The sequence below is a fragment of the Phyllobates terribilis genome, unplaced genomic scaffold (assembly GCF_046119375.1).
Source record: "Phyllobates terribilis strain yellow unplaced genomic scaffold, ASM4611937v1 Scaffold_46__1_contigs__length_10046794, whole genome shotgun sequence".
Classification (NCBI taxonomy): domain Eukaryota; kingdom Metazoa; phylum Chordata; class Amphibia; order Anura; family Dendrobatidae; genus Phyllobates; species Phyllobates terribilis.
This window is the reverse complement of record NW_027362806.1, coordinates 6,225,745-6,244,254: the sequence shown is the minus strand read 5'-3', so window position 1 is coordinate 6,244,254 and position 18,510 is coordinate 6,225,745. Positions and strand designations below refer to the sequence as shown.

General features: G+C 57.0%; 1 protein-coding gene across 1 annotated transcript in view; it reads left to right on the top strand.

Annotated features, from left to right (window-relative positions):
- Positions 1-18,510, top strand: part of LOC141191468 (uncharacterized) — a 618,018-nt gene that overhangs the window by 143,422 nt on the left and 456,086 nt on the right. The gene's annotated exons all lie outside the window — the stretch shown is intronic.

The window sequence follows — 18,510 nt, the reverse complement described above, 5'->3', positions numbered from 1 at the left end:
AAGTGTATGGAGCGGAGCCGCGCGTGTATGAGTTGTATGGAGCGGAGCCGTGCATGTACGAGGTGTGCAGAGCAGAGCTGCGCGTGTACAAAGTGTATGGAGCGGAGCCGCGCATGTACGGGGTGTGCGGAGCGGATCCGAGAGTGTACAAAGTGTACGGAGCGGAGCCGCGCGTGTGCGAGCTGTACGGAGCGGAGCCGCGCGTGTATGAGCTGTACGGAGCGGAGCCGCATGTGTACGAGCTGTACAGAGCGGAGCCGTGCATGTACGAGGTGTGCAGAGCGCAGACATGCGTGTACGAGGTGTGCGGAGCGGACCCACGCGTGTACGAGGTGTGCGGAGCAGAGCCGCAAGTGTACGAGTGTGCGGAGCTTAGCCGCTCGTGTACAAGGTGTACGGAGTGGAGCCGCGCGTGTACGAGGTGTATAGAGCGGAGACACGCGTGTATTAGGTGTGTGGAGCGGATCCGTGTGTGTACAAGGTGTACGGAGTGGAGCTGCGCGTGTACGAGCTGTACGGAGCGGAGCCGCGCGTGTACGAGCTGTACGGAGCGGAGCCGTGCGTGTACGAGATGTGCGGAGCAGAGCTGCGCATGTACGAGTGTGCGGAGTCACGCGTGTACGAGGTGTGCAAAGCGGAGTTGCGCGTGTACAAGGTGTGCGGAGCGGAGCCGCGCATGTACAAGGTGTGCGGAGCGGAGCCGCGCATGTACGAGGTGTGTGGAGCGGAGCCGTGTGTGTATGAGGTGTACACAGCATGGCAGTGCGTGTACGAGTGTGTGGAGCGGATCCGCGCATGTACGAGTGTGCGCAGCAGAGCCGCGCGTGTACGAAATGTGCAGAGCGGAGCCGCGCATGTACGAGGTGTGTGGAGCGGAGACACGCGTGTACGAGGTGTGTGGAGCTGAGCCGCGCGTGTACGAGGTGTGCGGAGCGGAGCCGCACGTGTACGAGTTGTGGAGCACAGCCGTGCGTGTACGAGGTGTGCAGAGCGGAGACACGCGTGTATGAGGTGTGCGGAGCAGATCCGCACGTGTACAAGGTGTACGGAGCGGGGCCGCGCATGTACGAGCTGTACGGAGCGGAGCCACGCGTGTACGAGTTGTGGAGCACAGCCGTGCGTGTACGAGGTGTGCAGAGCGGAGACACGCGTGTATGAGGTGTGCGGAGCAGATCCGCACGTGTACAAGGTGTGCGGAGCGGAGCCACGCGTGTACGAGGTGTACGGAGCAGAGCCACACGTGTACGCGGTGTACGGAGGGGTATTGCGCGTCTATGAGGTGTACGGAGCAGAGCCGCGCGTGTACGAGGTGTATAGAGCGGAGCCGCGCTTCTACGAGTTGTACGGAGTTGAGCCGCACATGTACAAGGCGTACGGAGCAGCGTCACGTGTGTACGATGTGTGCGGAGCAGAGCCACCCATGTACGAGGTGTACAGAGCAGAGCAGCATGTGTGCGAGTGTGCAGAGCTGGAGCGGAGCCGCGTGTGTACTAGATGTACGCAGCGAAGCAACGCGTGTACGAGGTGTACGGAGCGGAGCCACATGTGTACTAGGTGTACGGAGCAGAGCCGCGCATGTACAAGGTGTGCGGAGCGGAGCCGCATGTGTACGAGGTGTACAGAGCAGAGCAGTGAGTGTACGAGTGTGCGGAGCAGATCCGCGCTTGTACTAGGTGTACGGCGCGGAGCCGCACGTGTACTAGCTGTACGGAGCATAGCTGTGCATGTACGAGGTGTACGGAGCAGAGCCGCACGTGTACGAGTGTGCAGAGCGGAGCCGCGCGTGTACGAGGTGTACAGAGCAGAGCAGCGTGTGTACGAGTTTGCGGAGCGGATCCGCACGTGTACAAGGTGTACGGAGCGGAGCCGCGCATGTACAAGCTGTACGGAGAGGAGCCACGCGTGTACGAGCCGTACGGATCGGAGCCGCGCGTGTACGAGGTGTACGGATCAGAGCAGCGCGTGTACGAGTGTGCGGAGCGGAGCCGCACGTGTATGAGGTGTACGGAGTGGAGCTGCGCATGTACAAGCTGTACGGAGAGGAGCCACGCGTGTACGAGCCGTACGGATCGGAGCCGCACGTGTACGAGGTGTACGGATCAGAGCAGCGCGTGTACGAGTGTGCGGAGCGGATCCGCGCATGTACGAGTGTGCGCAGCAGAGCCGCGCGTGTACGAAATGTGCAGAGCGGAGCCGCGCATGTACGAGGTGTGTGGAGCGGAGACACGCGTGTACGAGGTGTGTGGAGCTGAGCCGCGCGTGTACGAGGTGTGCGGAGCGGAGCCGCACGTGTACGAGTTGTGGAGCACAGCCGTGCGTGTACGAGGTGTGCAGAGCGGAGACACGCGTGTATGAGGTGTGCGGAGCAGATCCGCACGTGTACAAGGTGTACGGAGCGGGGCCGCGCATGTACGAGCTGTACGGAGCGGAGCCACGCGTGTACGAGTTGTGGAGCACAGCCGTGCGTGTACGAGGTGTGCAGAGCGGAGACACGCGTGTATGAGGTGTGCGGAGCAGATCCGCACGTGTACAAGGTGTGCGGAGCGGAGCCACGCGTGTACGAGGTGTACGGAGCAGAGCCACACGTGTACGCGGTGTACGGAGGGGTATTGCGCGTCTATGAGGTGTACGGAGCAGAGCCGCGCGTGTACGAGGTGTATAGAGCGGAGCCGCGCTTCTACGAGTTGTACGGAGTTGAGCCGCACATGTACAAGGCGTACGGAGCAGCGTCGCGTGTGTACGATGTGTGCGGAGCAGAGCCACCCATGTACGAGGTGTACAGAGCAGAGCAGCATGTGTGCGAGTGTGCAGAGCTGGAGCGGAGCCGCGTGTGTACTAGATGTACGCAGCGAAGCAACGTGTGTACGAGGTGTACGGAGCGGAGCCACATGTGTACTAGGTGTACGGAGCAGAGCCGCGCATGTACAAGGTGTGCGGAGCGGAGCCGCATGTGTACGAGGTGTACAGAGCAGAGCAGTGAGTGTACGAGTGTGCGGAGCAGATCCGCGCTTGTACTAGGTGTACGGCGCGGAGCCGCACGTGTACTAGCTGTACGGAGCATAGCTGTGCATGTACGAGGTGTACGGAGCAGAGCCGCACGTGTACGAGTGTGCAGAGCGGAGCCGCGCGTGTACGAGGTGTACAGAGCAGAGCAGCGTGTGTACGAGTTTGCGGAGCGGATCCGCACGTGTACAAGGTGTACGGAGCGGAGCCGCGCATGTACAAGCTGTACGGAGAGGAGCCACGCGTGTACGAGCCGTACGGATCGGAGCCGCGCGTGTACGAGGTGTACGGATCAGAGCAGCGCGTGTACGAGTGTGCGGAGCGGAGCCGCACGTGTATGAGGTGTACGGAGTGGAGCCGCGAGTTTACGAGGTGTACGGAGCGGAGCCACGCATTTACGAGGTTTACAGAGCGGAGCCGCGTGTGTACAAGGTGTGCGGAGCCGCACGTGTACGACATTTAAGGAGTGGAGCCGTGCGTGTACGAGCTGTAGGGAGAGGAGCCGTGCGTGTACGAGGTGTGCAGAGCGGAGCCCAGCGTGTATGAGGTTGTGGAGCAGAAACACATGTGTACGAGGTGTGCGGAGCGGAGCCGCGCGTGGACGAGGTGTGCGGAGCGGAGCCGTGCGTGTGCGAGGTGTACGGAGCGGAGCCACGCGTGTATGAGGTGTACGGAGCGGAGCAGCAAGTGTACGAGCTGTACGGAGCGGAACCGTGCGTGTACGAGGTGTGCGGAGCGGAGCCGCACGTGTACGTGGTGTGTGGAGCGGAGTCGAGCGTGTACGATGTGTGTGGAGCTGAGCCACGCGTGTATGAGGTGTGCCGAGCGGAGCCGCGCGTGTACGAGGTGTACGAAGCAGAGTCGGGCGTGTACGATATGTGCAGAGCGGAGCCACGCGTGTATGAAGTGTACGGAGAAGAGCCGCGCTAGTACCAGTGTGCGGAGCGGATCCGCGCGTGTACAAGGTGTACGGAGCAAAGCCACGCGTTTACGAGGTGTGCGGAGCGGAGCCGCACGTGAACAACGTGCAAGGAGCAGAGCCGCGCGTGTACGAGGTGTACGGAGCGGAGCCACGCTTGTACGAGGTGTACGGAGCGGAGCCGCGCGTGTTCGAGGTGTTCAAAGCGGAGCCACGCGTGTAGGAGGTGTATGGAGCAGAGTCTCCAGTGTACGAGTGTGCGGAGCGGAGCCGCGTGTGTACGAGGTGTACAAAGCGGAGCCACGCGTGTAGGAGGTGTATGGAGCAGAGTCTCCAGTGTACGTGTGTGCAGAGCGGAGCCGCGTGTGTACGAGATGTAAGGAGCAGAGCCGCGCATGTACGAGTGTGCGGAGCGGAGCCGCGAGTGTACGAGGTGTACAGAGCAGAGTCACGCGTGTATGAGGGGTACGGAGCAGAGCTGCGCATGTACGAGGTGTACGGAGCAGAGCCGCGCATGTACGAGTGTGCGGAGCGGAGCCACGCGTGTACGAGTGTGCGGAGCGGAGCTGCGAGTGTACGAGATGTACGGAGCAGAGACGCGCGTGTACGAGGTGTACGGAGCAGAGCCGCGCGTATACGAGTGTGCGGAGTGGAGCCGCGCGTGTACGAGTGTGCGGAGCGGAGCCGCGTGTGTACGAGATGTAAGGTGCAGAGCTGCGCGTGTATGAGTGTGCGGAGCGGAGCCGCGAGTGTACGAGGTGTTCGGAGCAGTCACGCATGTGTGAGGTGTACGGTGCAGAGCCGCGCGTGTACGAGGTGTACGGAGCAGAGCCGCGTGTGTACGAGTGTGCGAAGCGGAGCCGCCCATGTACGAGTGTGCGGAGCGGAGCCGCGCGTGTACGAGGTGTACAGAGCAGAGCCGCACGTGTACGAGGTGTACAGAGCAGAGCAGCGAGTGTACGATGTGTAAGGAGCGGAGCCACACGTGTACGAGGTGTATGGAGCGGAGCCGCACGTGTATGAGGTGTGCAGAGCGGAGCCGCGCATGTACGAGGTGTGCAGAGCAGAGCCGCACGTGTACGCGGTGTACAGAGCAGAGCAGCGAGTGTACGACGTGTAAGGAGCGGAGCCACGCGTGTACGAGGTGTATGGAGCGGAGCCGCACGTGTATGAGGTGTGCGGAGCAGAGTCGCGCATTTACAAGGTGTGCAGAGCAGAGCAGCGCGTGTACGAGGTGTACGGAGCGGAACCGCACGTGTACGATGTGTGCGGAGCGGAGTGGAGCCGCACGTGTACAAGGTGTACGGAGAGACGCCGCCAAGTACGAGGTGTACGGAGCAAAGCTGCACAAGTACGAGGTGTACGGAGCGTAGACGCGCGTGTACAAGGTGTGCGGAGCAGAGCAGCGTGTGTACGAGTGTTCAGAGTGGAGCGGAGCCGCGCATGTACGAGGTGTACGGAGCGGAGCCACGCTTATATGAGGAGTACGGACCGGAGCCACGCGTTTACGAAGTGTACGAAGCAGAGCCGCGCGTGTTTGAGGTGTACAGAGCGGAGTCGCGCGTGTACGAGTGTGCGGAGCAGAGCCGCGTGTGTACGAGATGTAAGAGCAGAGCCGTGCGTGTACGAGTTTGCGGAGCAGAGTCACGTGTGTACAAAGCAGAGCTGCACGTGTACGAGGTGTAAGAAGCAGAGCCGCGCGTGTACGAGTGTGTGGAGCGGAGCCGCACATGTACGAATTGTACGGAGCTGAGCCGCGCGTGTACAAGGCGTACGGAGCGGCGTCGCACGTGTACGATGTGTGCGGAGCAGAGCCGCCCGTGTACGAGATGTGCAGAGCGGAGCCGCGCATGTTCGAGGTGTACAGAGCAGAGCAGCACGTGTACGAGTGTGCCGAGCTGGAGAGGAGCCGCACGTGTACAAGGTGTACGGAGTGAGACCGCACAAGTATGAGGTGTGCGGAGCCGCCCGTGTTCGAGGTGTACAGAGCAGAGCGTGTACAAGTGTGCAGAGCTGGAGCGGAGCGTGGCGTGTACGAAATGTACAGAGTGAAGCCACATGTGTACGAGGTGTACGGAGCAGAGCCGCGGGTGTACAAGTGTGCGGAGCGGATCCGCTTGTGTACAAGGAGTACGAAGCGGATTCGCATGTGTACAAGGTGTACGGAGCAGAGCCGCGAATGTACGAGGTGTACGGAGTGGTGCCACATGTGTACGAGGTGTACGGAGCAGAGCCGCGAATGTACGAGTGTGCGGAGCGGATCATCATGTGTACAAGGTGTACGGAGTGGCGTCGCGCGTGTACGATGTGTGCGGAGCAGAGCAGCGCTTGTACGATGTGTGCGGAGCTGGAGCGGAGCCGAGCGTGTACAAGATGTATGGAGCGAAGCCACGCGTGTATGAGTTGTACAGAGCGGAGCCACAAGTGTACGAGGTGTACGGAGCAGAGCCGAGCGTGTACGAGGTGTTCGGAGCGGAGCCGCGCGTGTACGAGGTGTACAGAGCAGAGCAGCGCGTGTACGAGTGTGCGGAGTGGATCCGCACGTGTACAAGGTGTACGGAGCGGAGCCGCGCGTGGACGAGCTGTACGGAGAGGAGCCGCGCGTGTACGAGCTGTACGGAGCGGAGCCGAGCGTGTACGAGGTGTATGGAGCGGAGTCGCGCGTGTACGAGTGTGCGAAGCAGAGCCGCGTGTGTATGAGGTGTACAGAGTAGTTTGCACGAGTTGTACGGAGCGGAGTCGCGCTTGAATGATGTGTGCGGAGCGGAGTCGCGCGTGTACGAGGTGTATGGAGCAGAGCCGCGCAATTACGAGTCTGCGGAGCGAAGCTGCGCGTGTACGAGGTGTGCGGAGCCACGCGTGTACGAGGTGTACAGAGCAGAGCAGTGCATGTACGAGGTGTACGGAGCGGAGCCGCATGTGTACTAGGTGTACAGAGTGGAGCCGCACATGTACGAGTTGTATGGAGCTGAGTCGCGCGTGTACGATGTGTGCGGAGCAGAGCCGCGCGTGTACGATGTGTGCAGAGCAGAGCCACGCGTGTACGATGTGTGCAGAGCAGAGCCACGCGTGTACAAGATGTGCAGAGCGGAGCCGCGGGTGTATGAAGTGTACTGAGCAGAGCAGCGCGTGTACGAGTGTGCGGAGCTGGAGCGGAGCCGCGCGTGTACGAGATGTACGGAGCGGAGCCACGCGTGTACAAGGTGTGCGGAGGAGAGCCGCATGTGTACGAGGTGTACAGAGCAGAGCAGCGCGTGTACGAGTGTGCAGAGCGGAGTTGCATGTGTACGAGGTGTAAGGAGGGGAACCGCGCGTGTACAAGGTGTGCGGAGCCACGCGCGTACGAAGTGTACGGAGCAGAGCCACGCGAGTACGAGTGTGCAGAGCCGCGTGTGTACGAGGTGTGAGGAGCGGAGCCGCGCGTGTACGACGTGTAAGGAGCGAAGCCGCGCGTGTACGACGTGTATGGAACGGAGCCATGCGTGTACGAGGTGTGCGGAGCGGATCCACGCGTGTACAAGGTGTACGGAGCGGAGCCGCGCGTGTATGAGGTGTGTGGAGCGGAGCCACGCGTGGACGAGGTGTACGGAGCAGAGCCGCGTGTGTACGATGTGTGCGGAGCGGAGCCACGCGTGTACGAGGTGTACGGAGCAGAGCGGATCCACGCGTGTACAAGGTGTACGGAGCGGAGCCACACGTGTACGAGCAGTACAGAGTGTACAAGCTGTACGGAGCAGAGCCGTGCATGTACGAGGTATGCAGAGCGGAGCTGCGCGTGTACAAAGTGTACGAGGTGTGCGGAGCAGAGCCGCGCGTATACGAGGTGTGCAGAGCGTAGCTGTGCGTTACGAGGCTTGTGGAGCGGAAACACGCATTTACGAGTTGTACGGAGCGGAGCTGCGCGTGTACGAGGTGTGCGGAGCGGAGCGGATCCGTGCGTGTACAAAGTGTACGGAGCGGAGCCGCGCGTGTACGAGCAGTACAGAGTGTACAAGCTGTACGGAGCAGAGCCGTGCATGTACGAGGTATGCAGAGCGGAGCTGCGCGTGTACAAAGTGTATGGAGCGGAACCATACGTGTACGAGGTGTGCGGAGCAGAGCTGCGCGTGTACGAGCTGTGCGGAGCAGAGCTGCACGTGTACGAGTGTGCGGAGTGGAGCCGCTCATATACGGAGCATAGCCGCGCGTGTATGAGTTGTATGGAGCAGAGACACGCGTGTATGAGGTGTGCGGAGCGGAGCGGATCCATGCGTGTACAAGGTGTACGGAGCGGAGCCGCGCGTGTACGAGCTGTACGGAACGGAGCCGCACGTGTACGAGTTGTACGGAACGGAGCCTGCGTGTACGAGCTGTACGAGGTGTGCAGAGCGGAGCTGCGCGTGTACAAAGTGTATGGAGCGGAGCCGTGCGCGTACGAGCTGTACGGAGTGGAGGAGTGCGTGTACGAGGTGTGCAGAGTGGAGCTGCGCGTATACAAAGTGTATGGAGCGGAGCAGTGCGTGTACGAGGTGTGCAGAGAGGAGCCGCGTGTGTACGCGGTGTGTGGAACAGAGCCGCACGTGTACGAGGTGTCTCTGCATACAGCTGAATTTTACCACCACAAAAGGACTAGGTGGACTCTGGCTAGCAACAGAAAAAAAATTATATTTTTTTTACTGTGCATACAAATCAATTTCACCCCCAAAAACTGATAAGGTGGGCTACTATAGCTTGCGCTATCACACTGGCAAATTATAAAAATATATTTTTGTGTTCTGCACTCAGCTCTGTATAACAGCTGAATTTCAATCCCACAAAATGAAAAGGTATGCTAGTCTTTATTAAAGCCATAAAAATTAAATAAAAAGTTGAATAAAATGTAACACTAAAGCCAAGTTCACACAACATGAAGACTGCATTTTTTTATGCAGGTGTCCGCACCATACAACAAAATAACAATCTTATTATTGTGTGTTTGCTGAGTTTCTTTTGAGTTTTCCCCCTTAAAATGTGTTTTGGTGAAGCTGTGAATCTACATTTTTAATACTACAGAAAAACTTAGATTTTTGAGCTTAAAAATGTTTTTTTTTTTACAGGCTCCACAGAGGCTTATATATAAAAAATAAAAAAAATGCATGAAATCCGCACAGTTCAGCAGCGTCTTTAGACTCACTGCAGGCGTAGATTTCATTAAATCACATCCACTGCACTTGCACATTTAGGCCGTGTTCAGATGTAGCATAAGTGCTGTGTTTTTTCAGCTGCTTTTTTGGAACAGTCATTTTGCAGCATTTAAATGGCCAAGAAAAGTGAATGTGATTTCATGAAAACGGCTCTGTGGTCTAAAGACGCTGCTGATCTGTACGGTTATGGTTTATTTTACGTCTGGAGACTTCTATGTGGAAAAAGAGAGAAAACGCAGGTAAAAAGACTGCAGTTACCTTAAGAGCAGAATCAAAGCCATTCTGTATTATAACAAAAAATGAACAATGCGGCTTCACATCTGCACCAAAAAACATCAAATAAGGGGGAAAAGGCATAAAAAAATGCAGCAAGTACGCAATAATCAGAGAAGATTGTTATTGTGTAGTTTGGTGCGGACATCTGCAGAAAACAAAAAAAAAATACAGTATTTATTCAACATGTGAACACGGCCTTGCAGACACAAAAAAGCCAATGTCAAATAGTGAAGCTACATACAGATGAGAAAGTGGAATGGACAGAAAATAAATCCATAGATCCCAAGAGAAAGAAGCACGACGCACAGATGACACCATGCCAGCCTCATCAAAAGTCACGCCGGATGAGGCAAGGTTAGTAGTGACGCATGAGCGTGTTCTCTTAACCCTCTCACAGAGCACGCTCAGGTGCTGCCTGAGTATTTTCGGCATCTATGCTCGAGCCTCCGCGGCTGCATGTGTCGCGGCTGTTAGACAGCTGTGACACATGTGTGGCAACCCAGGGGTCTGGTTTTCCACAGTAATGTAATGTTATGTCTGAGAGCAGGTGGGAGGTCCTTTGGTCAGGGATCCTGTGCATGCCACACCTCCTGCCCAGTCTTGGGAGGGGAAGGACTTCCCCTGTATAAACCCGGGGCTGAGGCAGGGTGAGTCAGACAAGGAGAGTGGAGACAAGAAGCAGCATAGGAAACAGCAGAGTTACAAGGAGTCAGGGGCTGGCAGCTGCAGAGTTCGCCCTGACTAAGAAGATTCTTTACCGGACCCGGAGTCCGAGGCTGTGGGGACTAACTCCTACCCAGCAGCAGAATCCGTCAGGCAGGGGATTTCAGGTCCTCTGGCCCAGAAGCCCGAAGGCACGGTCACACGCGTGGGACCAGCACCGCCATCGTGGAGCGGAAGCCATTAGAAGGCCCCGAGTCACCGGCCATACGGGTGAGCACCACACGGTACACTCAGGGACGTGGGCTACTTACATCAGCTTCTAGCAAGGTAGCCAGAAGAGTACAGTCAGTTTGGGAGGTCTACAACTACGCCTGGCCAGGGGAGATCCCATCTGCTCAAAGACTGACCAGGCCCCGTTTGCTAGCAAGTACTCCGGGAGGGTCTGTCGTTGTTACCAGTAAAGACCCTGAACTACACCGTACCGTCTCTGAGTGGTTCCTGCTACCCCCATCATCCACGTCGGCTGCCCTGAGGCCATACCCCTCCCGTTGGGGGTTATACTATCACGCTGCACAATCCTACCACCGGCCTCAGCGGTCTGCCCTGCAGCAGCAGCTCCCTGGCTGCACTCAACGGGTGGCGTAGTCCTCAACTATTTACTACTAATAGACTGCCGTCTAGTTTGACTCCCTGGGCACGGACCGGGTCACCGCCACGAGACTACAACCCTCCACTGATCCGGCTCCGGGTAGGCTCCCGCGTGCGCAACGCAGCGCGACACAGGCCCAGGGGCGCGTCAACTTTGGCGTAGTCGGCAGGATCTCGTGCCCGCAACCACCGGGTACTGCGTGCCTGAAAAGCAAAGACTGTTCAAACTTACCAGTGGTGAAGATTCCCGCTATCCGTGGAGGTTTCCCGCCATCCGGCGCCATCTTCTACCTTCTTCCCGCCATCGGTGAAGTTTCCCGCCATCCGGCGCCATCTTCGGCCTTCTTCCCGCCATCCGTGGAGTATTCCCGCCGTTGGACGCCATCTTGGGGACGCCGCGCGGGAAGAAGAGGGGCGTGGACTCTGAAAGCGCGCGAGAACTGAAGTCCCGCCTCACGTCCGGACGTTGCGTAAGGTCCTGGAAGGAGCCCAGCAGACGCCGACGTCACAGGAGCGCGACGGAAGGTCCTCAACCCTGACGATCCACTGCGGAGCCGCGGCCTACGGAAGAGGATCATCGCAAGGTAGGCCACGGTCCACTAGGGGGGAGGAGAGCTTCACTGCCCCAACCCCCGCCAGCGCTACCGCTGCTGCAGTTATGCCCTTCACCATGCCCTATATCCCGGGAGCAGCTTGGCTACCCCAGTACTCAGGGGAGTCACATACCCTGCATGACTTTAGAGAAAAGCTGGATAGCCTCTTCCAGGTGTACCCCCTCACAGAAGAGCAAAAAGTGAGCATCCTGGTGGCCCAACTAACCGGGGCAGCCAAAAGGGAAGTAAAATCCTGGCCACCTGGGAGGAAGACTGTCGCAGGGATACTAACCCGGCTGAAGGACACCTTTGATACCCGCACCTCAGCCGAGATTAAGCTTAGATTCTACGGGTGCAAGCAGCGAGCGCATGAGAGTATAAGGGACTATGCACTAAACCTACAAGAGGCCCTGAGGGCCATAAAGCAGACCGACCCTGATGGGGTGGGAAACGAGGACAGGCTGTTGACTGAACAATTTATAGAGGGTTTATATTGCAATGCCCACCGAACCCAGTTGCGGGCAATGGCCTTACAGGATCCCCATCTGGACTTTGCACAGTTCAAGGACAGAGCCATCCGGGTGCTCCGAGAACCGGCACCAGGTGGCGTTGTGACCCACAGACGCCCCACTACCACTTACTACCAGGAGGCGGCGCCCTTGTCAGCAGGGCCTGTGGGAGCTGATGCGCAGGCTTTGGACAATGACCCGGCTCCAGACCTACACCATCAGGTCCAAGAGCTGGCTAAGAGCGTTGCTGCGCTAACCCGAACTGTGCAGTCTTTACAGGTTTCCACCCCAGGGAAGATCCAGCTGGCATCCGGACCGGAGGACATCCCGTGGCGTCGACCAAGGAGGACCCCACCGGCCAGAGGAAGACCCAGTGACCGATACAGCGAGGACGGACGACCCATCTGCCGCCGCTGCAATCAATCCGGACATATGGAAAGGTACTGTTCTTTAAACGGGCACAACCTGGGGTAGAGGGCCAACCCCCAGGAAAAAGATCACCAGGCCCATCGAACTGGCGCGACAGATATGTGGGAGGACGTCCAGTCTTGCCTGTGGTACTGGATGGCATTCCCATGAGTGCCCTACTGGATACCAGGTCACAGGTCACCACCATCCCGTACGTGCTCTTCAAGCAGTACTGGAATGACTCGGATATTACCCACTACCCTGACGACGACTTGAGTATCATCGCCAGCAATGGCCAGCCCGTGCCACAGATCGGATTTAAAGAGGTGGCCCTCAAAATCGGTAGAGTCGAACTGGCCGCACAGGGACTGATCATTGTAGATATTGATAAACATGAGAGTCACCCAAAAATAACTCTAGGAACTAACGTAATTGAAAATTGTCTTGCAGAGGTGATTTTCCTTTTACAGCAGGTTGCCAAGAACGCCAGCTCCGGCGAGCAGCGGGTGCTCCAGAAAGAGATCCGGGCACTGATGCAACGGCAACAAGTGGAACTCTCCGGCGGTGAGATTGGTAGCGTAAGAATGTGTGACCCTTTTCCTATTGCCATGCCCCCAAAAAGTGAAATGATGATTTGGTGCCGGGCAGCTATTGGTCTGAGAGGAAGAGATTACCAGGCAATGGTAGAACCAGTTTACTCAGACAGTAGGCCCACCATTTTGACAGCACGGGGGGTGGTCAATGTACGCCATGGGAGGGTGCCCATTCGCATAATAAATATCGGGGAGAGGGAAGTGTACCTGCCCCGGTATGCCACGCTAGCCAAATTATATACCACTAATCAAAATTCTATACAATCTGTGGAACCCTTGCCTCCATCTCACCCGGAGGAAGGTAACGGCTCTAAGAAAGACATGGAGGACTGGTGTCAGCAACTACATTTGGGTACTGATTCCACTCCCTCACATCAGAAACAAGGAGTCTATCGGGTGGTTCAAGAGTACGAGAGAGTGTTTAGTAAACACCCGTTAGACTTTGGGCGGGTCAAGGGGGTAGAACACCGCATCCCCACGGGAGATCATCCTCCCATAAAAGAGAGGTATCGACCCGTACCCCCTGCACACTACCAACACGCCAAGGGGATGCTTCGAGACATGAAGGAGGCTGGGGTAATCCGGGATAGCTGTAGCCCCTGGGCAGCCCCACTAGTTTTAGTCAAAAAGAAAGACAACACCATGAGGATGTGTGTAGATTACCGGAAAATCAACCGTATCACACACAAGGATGCGTACCCCTTACCAAGGATAGAGGAGTCATTGGCTGCTTTAAGATCTGCTAACTTCTTCTCTACCTTGGATCTCACTAGCGGGTACTGGCAGGTTCCTGTAGCAGAGGCGGACCGGGAGAAGACCGCATTCACCACCCCGATGGGACTTAGCGAGTTCACCTGCATGCCGTTCGGACTCTGCAATGCCCCAGGAACCTTCCAACGATTAATGGAGTGCTGTCTGGGCCACAGAAACTTCGAGACGGTCCTGTTGTACCTGGACGATGTCATCGTATACTCCAAAACTTATGAGGACCACCTGAAACACCTGGCGGAGGTGTTCGAAGCTCTGGCGAGTTACGGCCTAAAGGTGAAACCCTCCAAGTGTCACCTCCGGAAACCAAAGGTGCAATACCTGGGACACGTGGTGAGCGCTGACGGAGTGGCTCCCGACCCCGATAAGATCACCGCAATTAAAGGATGGCCAAGCCCCTCCAGCGTAAAAGAAGTGCGGCAGTTCCTAGGGTTGGTAGGCTACTACCGAAGGTTTATTCCCGGTTTCACCAAAAAGGCAGCGCCTATGCAGGACCTCCTGATAGGCCAGTCCCGGAAGGCCAAGAACCAGAAGCCGCCCTTCAAATGGGAAGAGCTAGAAGAAGAGTCCTTCCGCCAGCTGAAGATGGCCCTCACGGGGGATGAAATCTTGGCGTACCCGGACTATAGCCAGCCCTTCATCCTCTACACCGACGCCAGTAACATCGGGCTAGGAGCCGTACTGTCCCAGATTCAGCAGGGGAGAGAACGAGTAATCTCCTATGCCAGCCGAAAACTGCGACCCACCGAAAGGAACCCCGAGAATTACAGCTCATTTAAGCTAGAGTTCCTGGCCGTGGTATGGGCAGTCACCGAGCGCTTTAGGCATTACCTCGCTTCTTCCCGGTTCACCGTATACACGGATAACAACCCGTTGATACACCTGGACACGGCAAGACTCGGTGCCCTGGAGCAGAGGTGGATGGCCCGTCTGTCCAACTACGAGTTCACAATCAAATACCGGGCAGGACGCTCCAATACTAACGCGGATGCCCTGTCCAGGATGCCCAACCTGCCGGACGAAGGAGAAGATCCGGAGGGACTGGAAGAAGTTGAACTCCCTGCGTTCCACCGTCATGGGACTATCCAGTATTCCCACCGGGTAAGGGGTAAGCAGGCTGCTACGTTGAACCCCTTACCCCACTACAACTGGGCGGAAACGCAAGACAGCGACCCTGCCGTCCGACTAGTGAAGGAGATGCTGACTCGGCCGGAGGCTCGCCTTGAACCAGACGCTCCGGAGGAAGCCAAACAACTATGGGCGGAGAAGAGTCGACTATTCCTTTACAAGGGGAAGTTGTGCCGCAGAATGGTCAACTCCCGGACGCATGAACTACTCTGGCAAGTAGTGGTGCCACGAAGAGACGCAGCCATGGTGATGGAGGCATACCACGACGGAGCTGGACACTTCGGGTGGAAAAAGCTGGAGTTCCTGCTGCGCGAGCGGTTCCACTGGGTAGGCATGAGGGGAACCATCGAGAAGTGGTGCAGAGACTGTGGCCCGTGCAATCTGAGAAGGAAGGACCGGGCCAGCCAGAAGACTCCCCTGCAGTCCATCGTCACCCGGCAACCGTTGGAACTGGTAGCCTTGGATCATGTAAAACAGACCCCTACCTGGTTACGTCTCCCTGTGTTGGTGAAATGGACACCTTTGCTTTTCTTCAAAGACTGCATCCGGTTGCGGACACGCCGTAACCATCTTATGTGTTTTCTTATAGTATTGTTATTGTTATACTTTGTTATGTTTTTCTAAATGTGTTTAGTCCCGGAGTACTAAATTTCACTAGGGGGGAATGTGGCACCCCAGGGGTCTGGTTTTCCACAGTAATGTAATGTTATGTCTGAGAGCAGGTGGGAGGTCCTTTGGTCAGGGATCCTGTGCATGCCACACCTCCTGCCCAGTCTTGGGAGGGGAAGGACTTCCCCTGTATAAACCCGGGGCTGAGGCAGGGTGAGTCAGACAAGGAGAGTGGAGACAAGAAGCAGCATAGGAAACAGCAGAGTTACAAGGAGTCAGGGGCTGGCAGCTGCAGAGTTCGCCCTGACTAAGAAGATTCTTTACCGGACCCGGAGTCCGAGGCTGTGGGGACTAACTCCTACCCAGCAGCAGAATCCGTCAGGCAGGGGATTTCAGGTCCTCTGGCCCAGAAGCCCGAAGGCACGGTCACACGCGTGGGACCAGCACCGCCATCGTGGAGCGGAAGCCATTAGAAGGCCCCGAGTCACCGGCCATACGGGTGAGCACCACACGGTACACTCAGGGACGTGGGCTACTTACATCAGCTTCTAGCAAGGTAGCCAGAAGAGTACAGTCAGTTTGGGAGGTCTACAACTACGCCTGGCCAGGGGAGATCCCATCTGCTCAAAGACTGACCAGGCCCCGTTTGCTAGCAAGTACTCCGGGAGGGTCTGTCGTTGTTACCAGTAAAGACCCTGAACTACACCGTACCGTCTCTGAGTGGTTCCTGCTACCCCCATCATCCACGTCGGCTGCCCTGAGGCCATACCCCTCCCGTTGGGGGTTATACTATCACGCTGCACAATCCTACCACCGGCCTCAGCGGTCTGCCCTGCAGCAGCAGCTCCCTGGCTGCACTCAACGGGTGGCGTAGTCCTCAACTATTTACTACTAATAGACTGCCGTCTAGTTTGACTCCCTGGGCACGGACCGGGTCACCGCCACGAGACTACAACCCTCCACTGATCCGGCTCCGGGTAGGCTCCCGCGTGCGCAACGCAGCGCGACACAGGCCCAGGGGCGCGTCACATGCAGGGATTGCATGTTTGTTAGGCAATCCCTGCATGTGTCACAGCTGTCTAACAGCCCCAGCGGCCCGAGCATAGATACCGAGCACGCCGAAAATACTCGGGCAGCAACCGAGCGTGCACGGTGAAAGGGTAAACCGAGCACGCTCGTGCAACACTATAGGTAAGAGATTCGTGGCCTCCTGTCCAGCGTCCCAAGAATTGATCCTCTCAGCTCTAGTTCCAACTGTCCCGGATACGGTGAACAGCCCCGTATAAATAAACTAGCTACTGTGAGCGAAATACGCTCTCTTCTACGCCTTCCGAACTCCAAATTAATAAGATTTGTTTTACGAGCGCTCGGGAAATCAATACAGCACAGCCTTGTATGGTGACTAGAAAAGACTTCTGCTTTATTAGCACATGTGGCACTTTAAATAGGGTCAGAGACAAAGGAATAGTTCCCTCTGACCTATGAACCAATAGTAACCTTAAGGGAGTGAATAGTAATGTGAAACCTCAATGCCCATCAGTGTTACCTGATGACCATTACATAAGAGTGAAAATAAAATGGATACCACAGACAAACAAGATGGATTCTTTTCTCTCACACTACTGAATCCGTTCTACACCCGGGTGGCGAGCATCTTTATTGGTATATGGTCTCCCATGCTGGTATGTGCTGCCCCCCTCCTGGTATTTGTGCTGCCCCCATCATCCTATACTGGGATGCATGGCACCTCTCACCCCCCAATCCTGGTATGCGTGGCCCCCCTCATCCCCCAATGCTGGTATGTGTGGCCCCCTCATCCCCCAATCCTGGTATGCATGGTACCCCTCATCCCCCAATCCTGGTATGCGTGGCCCCCCTCATTGCCCAATGCTGGTATGCGTGGCACCCCTCATCCCCAATCCTGGTATGCATGGCACCCCTCATCCCCCAATTCTGGTATGCATGGCACCCCTCATCCCCCAATCCTGGTATGTATGGCATCCCTCATCCTCTAATCCTGGTATGCATAGGGCCCCTCATCCCCCAATCCTGGTATGGATGGGGCCCCTCACCCCCCAATCCTGGTATGTATGGGCCCCTTACCCCCCAATCCTGGTATGTATGGCATCCCTCATCTCCCAATCCTGGTATGCATGGCGTCCCTCATCCCCCAATCCTGGTATGCATGGCGTCCCTCATCCCCCAATCCTGGTATGCATGGCGTCCCTCATCCCCCAATCCTGGTATGCATGGCGTCCCTCATCCCCCAATCCTGGTATGCATGGCGTCCCTCACCCCCCCAATCCTGGTATGCATGGCATCCCTCACCCCCCAATCCTGGTATGTGTGGCCCCCTCATCTCTTTCACGCTGCACACACATACAAAAAAATAAACACTTATACTCACCTTTCTTCCCTGTGCTCCAGCGCTGCTGTGTCCTGCTCTGCCGGGGGAGGAGTGCGGCGCCGGAGTACGTGTGCGGCGCCGGAGTACGTGCGTGCCCATACCGCGCTGTCTGGCGCCACTTTGCTGAAGAGACACTGCAAATGTGTCTTCAGTAAAATGGCGCTGGATAGCGCTATGCGCATGCGCCGATACGACGCCTCACTCCTGCCCCGGTCTCCGGCGAAGAGAGAGGCGCCGCGACAACGCTCCTCCCGGTCAGGTAAGTATATAAGTATGCATTTAGTGTCTAGGCATACCGCGATCTCCGGCGCCATACACTCCTCTTACCTGTAACGGCTCCATGCGTTCTTCTGTCTAGAGCCAGACTGCGCGTCGCACATGCACAGTCTATCGAGGCTTCAGACAGAGGGACGCTTAGCTGATTATATTATAGATATAATTATAACACTGTTTATCAATGTACTATATTTTGTTGCTGTGGTGCTCTTTCAGTCATATTTTGATTTATTTTTTTATCTGCAGCATGTGGTCTGAAGAGCGGCAGGCACTATCTAGTACCGTCCTCCCGTGCGGTCTGAGTCACGGCAGGCACAATCTAGTACCGTCCTCCCGTGTGGTCTGAAGAACGGCAGGCACAATCTAGTACCGTCCTCCCGTGTGGTCTGAAGAACGGCAGGCACAATCTAGTACCGTCCTCCCGTGTGGTCTGAAGAGCGGCAGGCACAATCTAGTACCGTCCTCCCGTGTGGTCTGAAGAGCGGCAGGCACTATCTAGTACCGTCCTCCCGTGTGGTCTGAAGAGCGGCAGGCACAATCTAGTACCG